The following is a 15,803-nucleotide window of genomic DNA, read 5'->3' as shown; positions in this document are numbered from 1 at the left end:
GGGAGACAGCATCATCTGTGTCGCCCTGTAGAGTATCTCCAAGCTGTTTTAGGAAATCTCGTTGAAGACGGGTAAAATGGGTTAAATAGTTAAACGATCTCATTGCAAATGTCACAGAACTAAAGATGTATTTCCCATACCTGTCTATCATCCTGGAATCTCTATTAGGAGGATGGACAGAGAAAGAGGTGTCTGACATCTCTTTCTTGGTGGCTGCCACCACCACCATGGCATCAACGGGCACTCCTTTTGCAAGAAAGGACTTATCCTGAGGGCATGTGATAAATTTGTTGGGCCTCCGAGGGACCGGTTCCAGAGAATCAGGAGACTCCCACGCCTTTCGAGCGATCAAGTCCATTAATTCATCGAAAGGTGGAATAACCCAGGAGGTAGAGGGCCGAGACCGAAAGGCCTTTAGGAGCACAGACTCATCCTCAGTAGGGGTAAGGGACTGCCAGTCACCCCTCTGCCTTAGTATTTCAAGGATGTCTGCAAAAGAGACATTCTCAGAGGAGGACCATGGGGACCCTTCTGATTCCTCCAAGTCGGTGTCTGATGTTAAAGATTTCTAGGGGGGGGGGGGGATCTAAATGCCTCCTCTTAAACAGTCTTTTCCTGGGGACTTCATCAGTGGGGGCGTCTGGTGAAGTCTCAGTCAAGCAAGGGTCACCCAATGGGGTTACCTGAGGCTCTGAGTCTCGACGCTTAGTGGGAACCTGTGGTGTAGAGATAGAGCACGGCCCTTTAGGTGAGAAAGAGGAAGGATCGGAAGAAGTAAGAGTCTTAGCAGACATGACCTTCCTCATGGCATCGAAGGCACCGGTTTCCCAACCCGAGGAGTCCACCGGTTCCGAAGAAGACGGCAGCCTCCCAGGGGCCAAGACCACGGGCTCCGAACCAGAGGACGGAACCAAGCTCATTTGCGTCGAAGCCCCGAGAGGGAGAGTCAGAACCGAAGCGTCGGTTCGACTCCCCCCCTCGGAACCAGCGAGAGAGTGTCGGCTCAGAGACTCTTCGATCAGAACCGAAGAAGTCAAAGTCGAAGGAGCCGAGAGCACTGGAACAGGCCTTGGCTCCAAGGGTTCCACCACTATCGGATCCTCTCTTTCCGGTCCGAAGGCTCAACTGGCCTCGGAGGAGGAGCAGAACTCGTGGTAGGAGGGGTCGTAGACTTTGAAGCCAACTGGGTCGAAGCTGCAAGCAATTTGGCCAGGGCCGGGTTCTTTAAAAGTCTCTGTACCACTCGGTCCACATCGATGTCAGAAAGGGTACCGGAAGAACGGGTCAAAGGAGTCGAAGAAGCCACCGACTTAAGGACTGGAGACTTCAAAACCTCCGACACCAGCTCCAACACAAAGACTTGGCTCCGAGGTAAGATCTCAGTGCACGGCTCTGAATGCTGTGGAGCTGGCGACCGAGTCTTGCTAGAGGTGCTCGGAGCCGAAGACTTGTGCTCCGAAGACACCTTAAACAACTTCGACCCCTTCGAGGACTTGCTGGTCTGGTCAGTCTTATCCAATGTATCCTGGAAGTCCATTTTCAACAGTCCTCTATCTACCAATCTCCTTCTCCTCTCTAATAACACCCTGCCACTGAAAAAATGGCAGATAGAGCAATCCTTCTGTAAATGTAGCGGGCCCAAACAATAAACACAAGAAATATGATTATCCGTGATGGACATCTTTTGTCCACAGTCACACTTTTTAAACCCAGATTTTTGCTTCCCTGACATTATGAAAATTGTCCAATCAGTCGTAATAACACCACAAAAACAGCTTAGAAAGTTCAGATCCCTGAACTACAATAACTATAAAAAAGGATTACAGAATATAAGTGGATAGAGTATTCAATTTGACAGAGCCCTGTCAAGTAGAGTAAATCAAGAAGGCCAAAGGCCTAGGAGCAAACCGATCCAAAATAAAGGACAAAATATAAGCTTAGATACCTACTCTAAACCACAAAAAAAGAAAAGGAATATGTGAAGCCTCACTAAGTATTAGATCCCTGATAGTTATTATAAGTCTAAATATATAAGAAAAAAGATATGGCCTGAGATTCCTCTGTATATCGTGCTATCTGTTGCAGCGACAAACTAGATCTGGGGTGTGGTAGCAGAGCATCATGGGATAGGGACTGTCTCGAGCTTCTCAGAGATCTAGAGCTTGGAAACCGGCCAACTCAGAGCCGATGGATTGGCTCCAAACCCACGTGTAAGAACAAACGGCAAGATTGAACAACTTCACATCATGCATTTCCCATATCGATCCATGATGCAGGACTCTCTGTTAGGAGGATGGATTGACGAGGAAGTCTCAGACATTTCCTTCTTGGTGGCCACCACCATGGCATCAACAGGGACACCTTTGGACAGAAAAGATTTATCCACGGGGGCAGAAATGAGCTTGTTAGGCCTCCGAGGGACAGGTTCCATGGACTCCGGTGACTTCCATGCCCTCCGAGAGACCAACTGCATGAGCTCATCGAAGAGCGGAGACACCCAAGTGGTGGAAGGTTGAGACCCGAAAGCCTTCAGGAGGCCTGACTCGTCCTCAGTAGGGCTTTTGGACTGCCAATCACCGCTCTGCCTAAGGACCTCGAGTATCTCCACAAAGGAGATATCCTCAGAGGGGGATCGTGGGGACCCTTCTGACTCATCCAAGTCAGTGTCACATGTCAAAGACTCTTGTGGGGAGTTCAAGTGTCTCCTCTTGCACAATCTCTTCCTAGGGACCTCCTCAGTGGGAGCCTCTGGGGAGGTCTCGTTAGAGCAAGGGGCACCCTGTGGGGCTACCTGAGGCTCAGGGTCTCTACACTTGGCCTGAACGATGGAGGCAAAAGCGGACACAGGAGCTTTGGGGGAAAAAGAAGCCAGACCTGAGGATGTCTTTGGGGACAAAGCTCTCCTCATTGCTTCGAAGGCATCATAGCTCTGATGAGGAGTCGACGGACCCGAAGCAACCGCCACCCCTCCCGCACCAAAGCCGTGGGCTCTGAGCCAGAGGTAGGAGCCGAGCTAATCCGAGCCGCGGCCCCCGAGAGGAAGAGTCGACACCAAGTCAGTGCGACTATCCTCCCTGGACCCGACAGGAGAGTGTTGGCTCATAGAGTCCCCGGTCGGCGCCGAGGATGTCAGAGTAGATGGAACAGATGACACCGAAGCAGGTCTCGGCTCCAAAGGCTCCACAATCAGCAAGTCATACCCTTCCGGCTCCGAAGGTCCGGTACGGCTTGGCAGAGGAGCAGTCAAATCCAGGGTGGTGGTCTTCGGTTCCGATGCTTGGGTCAGAGCCAACAACAATGTAGCAAGTCCTGGTGCCAGTAAGAGCTTCTGCACCAATCGGTCCATATCCAAATCCGAAAGGCTGACAGAAGACGTAGAGGAGTGCACCGACGGTGCTGACTGAAGGAGTGGAGTTGCAGGTCTCTCAGATACCGGCTCCAGAACTGTGGGGCCGATGTCCCGGAATCCTCCATTTTTTTAGACTTTTTCGACTCTCTATTTGGAGGAAGTGCTGGCCCCATCGTGGTCACTCAAAGCTTCGGCAAAAGGATGCTTCAGCAAGCCTCGATCAACAAGCTTCCTTTTCCTCTCCAATAAAACCCTCGAGGAAAAGGAGTGGCAAATGCACAGCACCTAAACAATATACGCACTGAACGTGCCCATCAGTCACAGACATCTTTTGCCCGTAGTCTGGACATTTCTTGAATCCAGACTTTGGGTGTTTGTCCTTATCCTCAGACATATCCACAGAAAAAAAAATACTTTAGGCTTAATACCAGAAACAAAGTCATACAAGCATAAATACAGCCTAAAGTCAGTCAGTAATAATTACAAACAAAAACCACACCTAGGCTCAAGATAAAAAGCCTAAACAACAGTAATAAACTAAAACAACAATCGAAAGCACACACTCTAAACAATGGCCCAAGAGAAAAAAGGGGCCAACTCTCGCTAAATATGTCTAACTATATGCTCTATATCTCTACTGTTAGGAAACAACCAAGCTAAACACGAGGCCACTACAGCTAGCTAACTATTCAAACACACAAAGGGTAAGGGCTCTTATAGAAGACTACAGAACTATCTCTAAGACTAATCTAATGAATAATATGAAAAAATTTAGATAAACTTGTGAAAAACGCGTTTTTTTTTTTTTTTTTGTAGAAAATTGGCTCGAGCAAACTGGAACCACTGAGATCCGTGCCGCGGCAAACTAGATCTGAGGTAATTCCAGCAGTGCATCGTGGGATAAGGGGCTTGGTCTCGAGCTACTGGTAAACCTTGAGCTTTGCAAACGGCTGTATCAGAGCCGATGGATCGGCTCTGAACCCATCAGTAAAGAATGAAAGGCGAGACTGAAAAACTTCACATTAGAGGATAGCCTTTTTTTTTTTTTTTTTTTTTTTTTGAAAAAGGGTATGAAAGAAAAGGACGACCAATAATCGTATTTTTTAAGGTACCGTCGGTACAGAAAAGGAAAAAGCAGAGGCAATCACTTAATGGAAAAAGGACTACTAACAACAGTAGCCAAGACATATGTCACTATAAGAAAGAAAATACAAAAAAATTAGTTAGAAGAGGAATAACGGAGAGATTTAATAGATAATGTTCGAAAAATAGAAAAAGTTACAGGAGAACCTTCATAATTTAGACAAAAAACCCTTAACTGCCCGAGAGCTGTTGGAAGGACCATGTTTTCGCGAAGGGGCCAAAAAGATCTGAGGTGATTAGGAGAGAGGCAGGGGAGGGTGCTTGAGAGCTTTTTGGTTGCCATGAGCTGTTGCAACAGCTGAGTTGGATCTGATGGTTTGGATACAAGCCCAAGTGTGAGGATAAAGTGAAAACTTTCATCAGATCTATAGTGATGCAGAAAAAGAAACCGAAGACTAAAAGGGAAGTTTACAGTAAGAGAAGGAAATTCTAGATCAGAAAGTTAAACTTTCACTTACAAAAAAATTGGAAAACTCAACAAAATGCTGTGAGACAAGCTGTGTCAGTCAATCTGAAGAAGTCTTTCAGTTAATAGAAGTGAGATGAAAGCACTAACTGGGAATATCTGTTTGTTTTACTGTTCTACAATAAATTTGCTGTCATTCATCTACAGCCTGATAACTTCTTTTGGATTTTTGGCTTTTTGTTTGTGCTGCTGTGGAAGTGAGACAAGGACGCTACATTTGAGCATTATGGTGGCAAATGAGATCTGAGATATTGAGAATGGACTAGGGCATTATGGGTACAGGGAGGAGCTTCAGAGTTGGATCCAAAGTCTGAAGTATGTGGCTGAGTCAGATCCGAGGATTGGATCTGTAACCCATTCATTGAGGATGAATAAAAAGGACAATATCAGATGTAATGTTTCTATGACAAAATAAAATGTGGATTTTTTTTTTCCTTGAAAAGAACTTGTCCACCAAGTAATGGAGAAACACTAACCAAGTGCTGATCATTGAAAGCCTGCAAAAGGGTGCTCTCCGGTGGCAGTAAAGTTCTGAAAAGCTTAGCACCCAGATTTTCTGCAGCTCAGCTCAAGCTATCAAAGGTCTAGACATCTGGAAGGTGTCCTTAACCTTTTGATGTTGTGTATCTATTACATCCTGTGCAAGATGTAACTCATATAGCTAAAGCTACTGCAACAGTGACCAAATGATGAACATCTTAATGAAAAGCATACTAGTTTCATAAAAATCATCTATAAATGCAGAGTGGAGAAATTAACACAATACCACAAATAAAACAATAATGCAGTCACATACAGTTGCTTTCCAAACAGGGTGGATCAAAAATGGTTGTACTTTAAATTCTGCAACTCAAAACAGTGACACTGGATGTACAACATTGGACTTGTACAAAACAGTGAGACTGGATGCACAAAATTCAACTTTTACATATCCTGCTTCAGTATTCCCTTTTCTCTGAGGTATAATGATGTAATAGTTACTATATTTAAGCACAGGTTATGTATCCAATAACAACACAAGCATTCAGTGCAGTTCACCAATCAGTGAAGACAACTGAATTGAATCTGCAAGCTACGCCTCCAACTTCGATGCAGGCGAAATGTGGAGAAGCTGTCTGTGAGCTAGACAGCTTCACGGAAGTGCCTAAATAAGCACTGTAACAAGGAAATCCCAAAAGAACCACAAAAAAAAAGCCAACGTTCAAAACACTTTAATAAAAGGAAAAATAATCCACAAAAACACCAACACAGTCTCTCTAGCTCCTTGGCAATAAGCCTTTAACAGAGTAATATAGTAATAAAAGGAAATTTAATGATGTTAAGAAAGAGCTGAGAAGGAAGGAATCAATTTTTATTTTAAAATTTAATACATTAATGCTGAGTGGTATGAATAAAGAATGTAACTGGAAGTGTTTTTTATGAAATGCCTTTTTTTTTCAAAAATGTTTTAAATGATGTATGTGAAGTGTTAATAGCTTAATTAGGCAATGATAAATAAATACGAAATGGAGTTAGGACAAGGCATACTCTGTTAAAGAATAATCCAAAAAGTTATTGTTACCCAAGGAGTAAGCGTCCCCACACCAAACACAGTCCAGTAACAAATAGAATAATAATACCACGGTGTCGAGACGAACAAAGGCTGTAACTGTAAAAAATCATCCACTAAGAGACAGTATCTTCCTTAAGACCTCACTTTATTCGAACAACAGGAACACTGGTAAGCACTTTCACCCTGATAGGGTTTCTTCAGACCATATACAAACAAGCACAGCTATACTTCATTATAAATAGAAAAAGGCGCCAAAAAACACTCTACTAATTAAAGTGACAGCGGACAACAAAACAGAGTAGATATCACAAATAACACATAGGTATATCGATACAAATATATCCGTTCATTAAAAACATCATCATAAATGTCTAAAAGCAATAAAAACTTCACCTATTACTCAGGACATGAGTAACAACCCCCCCCCCCCCCAAATAAAACCCAGAAAATGTGGAAGCATGTCAAATGAAGGTAGTTCCTATGCATAAACCCAATGAATAGGAATACTATAAAAGGCAGTAAGAATGACACTACTATCTCAGCCCTCTGGATTTAAGGAAGGGCTTCAATGGCATCTTGTCATTCAAACCAGGGATGGTATCAGCCCTAAACCTAATAATCCACTTCGCTTCTTGTGTTTCCATCCTGTTTCTTATATCCCCTCCTCTGAAGCTACTGGGGATAACTTCCATAACTCTGAAACTAAATTCATGAGTATAATCAGTGCAACTAATATGTCTAGCACCCAGATTTTCTGCAGCTCAGCTCAAGCTATCAAAGGTCTGGACATCTGGAAGGTGTCCTTAACCTTTTGATGTTGTGTATCTGTTACACCCTGTGCAAGATGTAACTCATATAGCTAAAGCTACTGCAACAGTGACCAAACGATGAACATCTTAATGAAAAGCATACTAGTTTCATAAAAATCATGTATAAATGCAGAGTGGAGAAATTAACACAATACCACAAATAAAACAATAATGCAGTCACATACAGTTGTTTTCCAAACAGGGTGGATCAAAAATGGTTGTACTTCAAATTCTGCAACTCTAAACAGTGACACTGGATGTACAACATTGGACTTGTACAAAACAGTGAGACTGGATGAACAAAATTCAACTTGTTCATACCCTGCTTCAGTATTCCATTTTCTCTGAGGTATAACGATGTAATAGTTACTATATTTAAGCACAGGTTATGTATCCAATAACAACACAAGCATCCAGTGCAGTTCACCAATCAGTGAAGACAACTGAATTGAATCTGCAAGCTACACCTCCAACTTCGATGCAGGCGAAATGTGGAGAAGCTGTCTGTGAACTAGATAGCTTCATGGAAGTGCCTAAATAAGCACTGTAACAAGGAAATCCCAAAAGAACAAAACAAAAAAAAAAAAAAAAAAAAAAGCCAACATTCAAAATACTTTAATAAAAGGAAAAATAATCCACAAAAACACCAACACAGTCTCTCTAGCGCCTTGGCAATAAGCCTTTAACAGAGTAATATAGTAATAAAAGGAAATTTAATGATGTTAAGAAAGAGCTGAGAAGGAAGGAATCGATTTTTATTTTAAAATTTAATACATTATGCTGAGTGGTATGAATAAAGAATGTAACTGGAAGTGTTTTTTATGAAATGCCTTTTTTTTAAAAAAAATGTTTTAAATGATGTATGTGAAGTGTTAATAGCTTAATTAGACAATGATATATACATACGAAATGGAGTTAGGACAACGCATACTCTGTTAAAGAATAATCCAAAAAGTTATTGTTACCCAAGGAGTAAACGTCCCCACACCAAACACAGTCCAGTAACAAATAGAATAATAATACCAAGTTGTCGAGACGAACAAAGGCTGTAACTGTAAAAAATCATCCACTAAGAGCCAGTATCTTCCTTAAGACCTCACTTTATTCGAACAACAGGAACAGTGGTAAGCACTTTCACCCTGATAGGGTTTCTTCAGACCATATACAAACAAGCACAGCTATACTTCATTATAAATAGAAAAAGGCGCCAAAAAACACTCTACTAATTAAAGTGACAACTGACAACAAAACAGAGTAGATATCACAAATAACACATAGGTACATCAATACAAATATATCAGTTCATTAAAAACATCATCATAAATGTCTAAAAGCAATAAAAACTTCACCTATTACTCATGACATGAGTAACACCCACCCACACACATAAAACCCAGAAAATGTGGAAGCATGTCAAATGAAGGTAGTTCCTATGCATAAACCCAATGCATAGGAATACTATAAAAGGCAGTAAGAATGACACTACTATCTCAGCCCTCTGGATTTAAGGAAGGGCTTCAGTGGCATCTTGTCATTCAAACCAGGGATGGTATCAGCCCTAAACCTAATAATCCACTTCGCTTCTTGTGTTTCCGCCCTGTTTCTTATATCCCCTCCTCTGAAACTACTGGGGATAACTTACATAACTCTGAAACTAAATTCTTGACTATAATCAGTGCAACTAATATGTCTAGATAGAGCGTTGACAGTGGATCTAATCCTAATTTGATAGAGATGTTCCCTAATTCTGTCCCTTATCCTTCTGTCCGTTTTTCCAACGTAGAACGCCCTGCAAGCTGAACAGGATGCAAGGTATACAACATGCTCTGACATACAGTTAGTGGTGACTCTAAACTCAAACTTCATACCATTATTAGGGTGTACAAATGTAGTACTAGTATCAATATATCTGCAAAAATGACATTGATTGCATGGTAATGAACCTATCTGCTCATAGCTACCTCTCCTTTGTTTGGGACGACACAATAACATCTTCAAATTAGGTTTCCTCTTATCTACAAACTGCCTGGTATTGGCAGAAAGGAGCCAGTCGTCCGGGTACAGAAACACTTGGAATTCCTGACGTCTCAAGTGAGCCGTTATCACTGCCTAGCACACCCTGGGGGCTGTGGTGAGACCAAAGGACAGGGTGCAAAATTGAAAATGACTGGCTCCCAGCCGGAAGGGCAGATGACTTCTGGATGCCCTGTCCATCTTTATATTGTACTAAGCATCCTTGAGGTCGAAGGAGCACATCCACACTTCTTTTCCCAACAAAGGGAGAATAGATTGCAATGTGACCATTCGGAACTTGGACTTCTTCACATGGGTGTTCAATCTGCGGAGATCCAAAATGGGTCTCAGGTCCCCTGTCCTTTTCGTCACCAAAAAGAATCTGGAGTAAGTCCCTAATCCGATCTGGTCTGAGGGGACAGGCTGGATGGCTCCTTTTTCTAGCAGCTTTAAAATCTCTGAAGCTGCGGAATCCCTTTGATTGGGTGGAACATCTGGGATATTTTTGATCGGAGGGGAAGCTGAAGAGAAGGGAATGCGATATCCTCCAGAAACTATTTTTAATACCCATTGGTCCTGAGTGATACTTTGCTAGGCCTCTGGGTATAGTGAAATGGAACCCCCGACTGGCTCCGGAAATGCACAGTCGGGCCTCCCATCAGGAGAGCTGGTAGGGAAAACTACAAAAGGAATCGCGGTCTCCCTGGTTATGTGGGCCTCCTCTGCCCCTAGGGCGGCATCTACCAGAATTACCACCCCCTCCCCTGCCTCTAGAGGGGGACTCACCTTGTGCGTCATGAATAAACCTCTGCAATTTTTTGAACCACATCTTCCCACCCCTCTAGATCTTGGGAAAAGGCCTAGAGGGTAGGGAAAAACGGACTCCCACAGCACACAGAGTTTTTCCCTCTTGCTCGTACCTAGTAAGAGTATCCTTCACCTTGGTTCCGAATAAGGAGGAACCATCAAATGGGGCGTTGGTGAACGTAGACTTGAAGGCCTCTGCGAAATTACAGAGGCACATCCAGGAGTGTCCCCTAAGAGCAACTCCCAAACTTGCTGCCCTACCCGCTCCTTTGGCTGCGTAAGAGATCAGCCTCATGGAGGAGTTAGCAATAGAGTTGAGGGTAGACATCTGAGCGTTGACCTTCTGAGCCACCGCATGAGAAACGTTACCCTGTAGAGTATCTCCAAGCTCTTTCAGGAGATCTCTTTGGAGCCGTGTAAAATAAGATAAGTAATTCAGTGATCACAGTGTAAAGGCCTCTGAAGAAAACATACGCTTCCCGTACCGGTCCATGGTACTAGACTCCTTGTTAGGAGGATGGACGGTAGACGAAGTCTCAGCCAGTTCCTTCTTGGTGGCCGCTGCCACCTCCCTGGCATCTACAGGAACTCCCGTGGATAGAAACTCCTCATCACAGGGGGCTGACAAGAATTTGTTGGGTCTCCTGGGCACTGGCTCCACAGAGTCAGGGGTTTCCCACACCCTTCGACAAACCACATCTAAAATCTCGTCGAAGGGTGGGGACACCCGGGAGGCGAAGGGCTGAGCACCAAAGGCCTTCAGGAACACCGACTCCTCCTCGGAGGGAGCTTTGGAGGGCCAGTCACCCCTCTGCTTCAAAATTTCCAGGATGTCAGAGAAAGAGACATCCTCAGAGGATGACTTGGGGGACCTCTCCGATTCTGCGAGGTTGGTGTCTGACATGAGGGACTCATCTTGGGAGTCAATGTGCTTCCTCTTGCACGTTCTTTTTCTGGGTGGCTCCTCAGGCAAAAACACTGAGAGGCCCTCAGAAATATTGGGACCACTCATGGGGGTATCCTGAGGCCTTGGGTCTCCGCTGTCGAAAGACAGAGGGCGATCAGAGACCCGCACCGGAGCTGGAGGAGACAGAGTGTCAGTGCCGAATGATGTCGCTGAGGACCTGGCCAGTGTGCTCCGCATGGCTTCGAAAGCTGGTGACCCCAGCTCCGAAGATCGACCAGCTGTGGAAAACCTCGGAGCAGAAGGGACAAGGTCCGAAGCAGAGGTCAGGCTTTCCTGCGCCGAAGCGCCGAGACGGAGGCTAGGAGCCGAAAAGTGACCCGAGGCCTCCCCCACGGGTCCGACCGAGGAACCATGAGTCCTGGACCCTGTGGATGGAGCCGATGGGGTCAGAGCTGAAGCTAGAGCCGGTAAGCCAGGATGGGCCATCGGAGCTGACCTAGGGACATCAGATGGCGCTGACCACTCCGACTCCAAAAGCTGAGATTCGATCGGAGGAGGAAGTATCGACGCTGGTTGGGTGACAGGCTCTGGAGCAGACTGGGCTGGAGCCGAAAACAATTTTGCCAGTACTGGTGACTGGAGCAGTCTCTGCACCACTCTATCTACATCCACATCTGAAAGAGTCCTGGAGGACCTAGAAGATAAGAAAGGAGATCTAGACCTCCTCTCCAAAGGAGACCTACGAGGAGGAATAGAACTAAAATTTGGAGACCGGCTCCGAACTAGCACCTCCAAAATTGGCTCCAAGGGACTTGGAGCCGAAGCAGATTCAGTCAATACACTAACTTCCTGCGGCTCCGAGGACAGTGGAGCCGAGTATGCCACTGTAGATTCTATTACTTTCTCCGGAGGCTCTGAGGCTACAAATGGAGCCGGAGAATGCTTTTTAGCCTTAGAAGTTTTAGTCTTGGAGGGAGGGGACTTGAAGCTAGAAGCCCTTCCCAAATCCTCCTCGAAGGAGGGTTTCAAAAGTCCTTTCAAAATTAGTTTGTTCTTCCTCTCCTGAAGAACACACTGGCTAAATGCATGGCAAAAAGTACAAGATTCCTGGAGGTGAATAGCCCCCAGACAATAAATACAGACAGAGTGTCCATCAGTGATAGACATCTTATAACCACATTTAGTACACTTTTTAAAGCCCGAGGGCTTATGCTCTTTCGTATCCTTAGACATAATGAGAGAAAACACCAACCATTAATAATGATCAACCGTTAATATATAAAGCGCGGGAACTAAGCAAAACCAACAGACAGTTACAAAAGACCTCTAACTTAATCAGTCTCAAAAGGAACACAAGGAAAGACTAGGTCCTCTAACTTAAACTGCACTAGCCCGAGGGATAGGTACCTACTAACACTAACAAACAACGCAGAAGAAAGGGCGGACTAGCTCCACTAACTGAAATGGGCCTAGCCTGTAGGGCAAACAGTTAGCGGGTCACCACAAAAGACAATAATACCAGAAGAAAATTTTTACCAAATATTAGACCAGTACACACACACACAACACACAGCTATGAAAATAGCTTTTTTTGAAGCAAAAAACTGTCAATAAAGACAAAAGTGATACTTAGCCACAGCGAGACCACTTCCGAGCTATACGAGCGGAAAACGAGATCTAGGGAAAGGGAGCAGTGTAGCATGGGATACCTTCTTAGCCCAGCCAATTGAAAGACTTCAAACTAGAGTATAGCCGAGTCGGAGCCGAAGTTCGGCTCCGAACCCATGGGTAAGAAAGTAGGCGAGATTGGACTACATAACATCTTATCCTTTTTCACGGATTCATTTAATCTGCTGAGGCCCAATATTGGCCTCCAGTCTCCGGTTCGTTTTGGGACTAAAAAGAACCTGGAGTAAGTTCCGAATCCTATCTGGTTTGCTGACACAGGCTGGGTGACTCAATTTGAGAGCAACTTGTTGATCTCCACTGTTGCCTGATCCCTGTGTTTGGGTGGAACATCTGGGATCTTCTTGGGAACAAACGGTGGAAGGGAAAAGGGTATAATATAGCCTCTGGTAAGAACTCTTTGTACCCACTTGTCTTGGGTTATATTTAGCCAGGCTTCTGAATACAAGGAGATGCGACCCCCGACTGGCCCCACAGAAACGCAGTCGGGCCCCCACATCAGGAGCGCTAATAAGGCCTCCCTCGAAAGGAACCACGGCCTTGCTGATATTGCGGACTGCCCCTACCTCTAGGGTGACGTCTACCATTTCCCCCTCCTCTGCATCAGAAAAAGAAGTTATGTACCTACCATAACGTTCCATGTTAGTTGTCTTCTTCTCACCTTCTTTCTTGCTGGTTGGGTTCGGAGCCGATCCTTCGGCTCCGACTCGGCCATCTTCAAAAGCTCGAGAGCTGCTTACTGGCTCGAGGCCCCCCCTATATCCCATAATGCCTGACGCTAGATACCCAGATCTTGTTTGGTAAGTCTAACTGCAGACATAAAAATAAGGAATCCTATCCTAGAATGCATAAATCCCGCTGGAGAGACTACTAGTCAGAAAGGAAAAGCCAGAGAAGACTCAGCCAGTGAAAAATCAAGACGAACTCTTCTCAGTCTACTAGGATAGGGGGATGGCGGGTGGGACGCAAGAAAGAAGGCGAGAAGAAGACAACTAACATGGAACATTATGGTAGGTACATAACTTCTTTATGTTAAGTTGTCTATCTCGCCTTCATTCTTGCTGGTTGGGACAGTGTCCTTAGCACCTAAAAACCTGGGTGGCTCATTGGAAAAGACTCTTCAGCACAGTGGAACCAAAATCAGCTCTGCTCCTGGAAACCAAATCCAACTTGTAATGTGAAATGAAAGTATGTGGGCTGGCCCATGTAGCCGCAGCACAGATAGATTCCATGGGCAACCTAGCCTGAAAAGCCACCAAAGTAGCTAAAGCTCTGGTGGGGTGACCTTTTGGTTTAACTGGCAAGTCTTTATTCCTGAGTTGATATATGAATGTGATGATAGAAGTCAACCACCTGGATAAGGTTACTTTGGAGACCGGAAGACCTTGTTTACCTACTGCATAGGACAGGAAAAGTTGATCTGATTTTCTAATGTCCTTGGTTCTATGCAGATAAAAGCGTAGTTGCCTGTGAACATCTAACTGATGTAACTTATATTCTGCCCTGCTGGAGTGGTTAGGGAAAAACACAGGAAGGTCTATGGACTGATTCAAGTTACTCTCTGAAGAGACCTTAGGAAGGAAGGACGGATTAGTCCTAAGCGCAACCCTGTCATTGTGGAACAAGAGGTATGGAGGACGGACAGAAAGAGCCTGTAGTTCCGAAACTCTTCTGGCTGAAGTAATAGCTACCAGATAGAGGGTTTTGCAAGATAAGAACTCCAGCGAACAAGAAGCTGCCGGTTCAAAAGGGGGCAAAATTAGCGAAGTTAAAATCTAATTTAAATCCCATGGTGGTAGAGGATCCCTCACTGGGGGCCTGAGCAGAGTGGTTCCTTTGAGAAAAGCTTTACACAATTTATGGGACATGATATTTCTTTCCGACAGGCCAATGTGAAAACTTGAAATTGCCGCAAACTGGACTCTAATTGTAGCTGAAGCAGAACCAGCATGGAAGAGTTCTACTAGAAATTCCAAAATGGAGTCCACTGGGGCTGAAAAGGGGTCTATGCTTTTTGCCTCTGCCCAGGAAGAAAAAAATTTCCACTTACTAGCGAAAGTTTTTCTGGTCGTAGACTTCTGTGATGACAAAAGGATTTTGCGCACAGATGGGGAAATATCTGGGAGCCTGGCTAGGGTCAGAAGTGGAGTAACCAAGCTGTGAGCTGGAGAGTGTGCAGGGATTGGTGCAGCTCGCCCGACTGATGAATCAGGAGATCTGGAACTAGGTCCAGAGCCCACGGCTGTTCGAGAAGATAGGAGTGCAGGAACGGAAACCATATTTGTCGAGGCCAGTAAGGAGCAATGAGGATCATTTTGCAACCCGAAATAGCAGCCTTCTGAATCAATTTCGGTATGAGGGGGTAAGGAGGAAATGCATAAAGAAGTCCCTGGGACAATCGTGGACTACAGCATCTCTAGGGGGATGCCCGAGGAGTGGAAGGAGAGAGAAGAAATAGCTGCACTTGCTGTTGAAGGGAGTTGCAAAGAGGTTGCAGAAAGGTTGGCCCCATCTGCGGAAGATTTGGTCCGCAACCACCTGGTTCAGAGAACACTCGTGAGGCATGAGAATTGCTCTGCTCAGTCTGTCTGCTATAACATTGGACTTCCCAGAGATGTGTGTTGCAATCAGAAACCATTGGGAAGAGATCGCCCACTGCAGGAGTCTGAGTGCTTCTTGACATAGGGGGTAGGACCTGGTTCCGCCTGCTTGTTGATGTACCACACTACGGACATATTGTCCATTTGAACAGCAATGGTCCCGGTAGGAAGAGAGTCCTGAAGAGCCTGCAACGATAAGAGCACGACCCTCATCTCCAAGACATTTATGTGCAGATGATACTCGTGAGGTTGCCAGGTGCCTTAAACTGTTCTGCCCTGATAATGCCCCCCCCAACCGATCAGGGAGGCATCCGTGGTCACTGTAGCCACTGGAGGGGGAAGAACAAATGGTCTGCCGTAAGGCACTGATGTGGAGACCATCCACCAAGCAAGGTGTTTCTTGCATGCCTGAGTGATCAAAATCGTGTAAGACATGGGAAGTTGCTGGAAGGACCACTGGGTGAAGAGAAG

This window comes from Protopterus annectens, chromosome 8.part0 (genome assembly GCF_019279795.1).
Source record: "Protopterus annectens isolate FY-2018-M chromosome 8.part0, PAN1.0, whole genome shotgun sequence".
NCBI classification, from domain to species: domain Eukaryota; kingdom Metazoa; phylum Chordata; order Ceratodontiformes; family Protopteridae; genus Protopterus; species Protopterus annectens.
Note: the sequence above shows the minus strand (reverse complement) of the source record.